Genomic DNA, 888 nt, shown 5'->3' on the forward strand with positions numbered 1-888 from the left:
TCGCTCCTGTGCTGGTCATGGTGGAAGGTAGCTGAGGAGACAGAGTTAGTACATGCAGTAAATGGGAGACTGTGCATCGACACATCGGTGGAGTTGGTGCGGAGTTGAGGAGGTCCATGGTCCGGAGAAGCGACAGAGGCGAGGGGGCTGAGACAAAGGGGCACAAGATTGGAACAGGGCTAGGGCGACAAAAAACGTGAGTACAAAATATAGCTAAAAACAATGCGAAACAAACGGGCCTGATGATACTAGAAAGAACTGGCAGGGAAGTGAACATAGAGCAGGGAATAAATAGGGAGAACTAATCAGGTGTAGCTGGTGGTAATCAGGGGATAAGAAGCAGGTGTGTCGGATAACGTAATGAAGGTAAGGGAGCAAAAACAGAGTGAGGGAAGTGAGAAAAGCAGGTGCAGCCGGGCAAACCTGACAGGAACGTTTAGCAGAATCCCCTGTCAGAGAGATCTTCAACTCCCGCCTCCGGCAGAGCTTTGACCAGATCCTGGGGGAGACTGGAGATACTGAGTCCGAGTGGACCATATTCTCCACCTCCATTGTCGATGCGGCCATTCGGAGCTCTGGCCGTAAGGGCTCCGGTGCCTGTCATGGTGGAAATCCCCGAACCCGGTGGTGGACACCGGAAGTAAGGGATGCCATCAAGCTGAAGAAGGAGTCCTTTCAAGCCTGGTTGGCTCGTGGGACTCCTGAGACAGCTGACAGGTACCAGGAGGCCAAGTGGGCTGCAGCCCAGGCGGTTGCGGAGGCAAAAACTAGGGTCTGGGAAGAGTTCGGTGAGGCCATGGAGAAGGACTGTCGGTCGGCCTCGAAGAGATTCTGGCAAACCATCCGGCGCCTCAGGAGGGGGGAAAGAAATGCCCTGCCAAAACTGTT

This window comes from Monopterus albus, unplaced genomic scaffold (genome assembly GCF_001952655.1).
Source record: "Monopterus albus unplaced genomic scaffold, M_albus_1.0 scaffold454.1, whole genome shotgun sequence".
Taxonomy (NCBI): domain Eukaryota; kingdom Metazoa; phylum Chordata; class Actinopteri; order Synbranchiformes; family Synbranchidae; genus Monopterus; species Monopterus albus.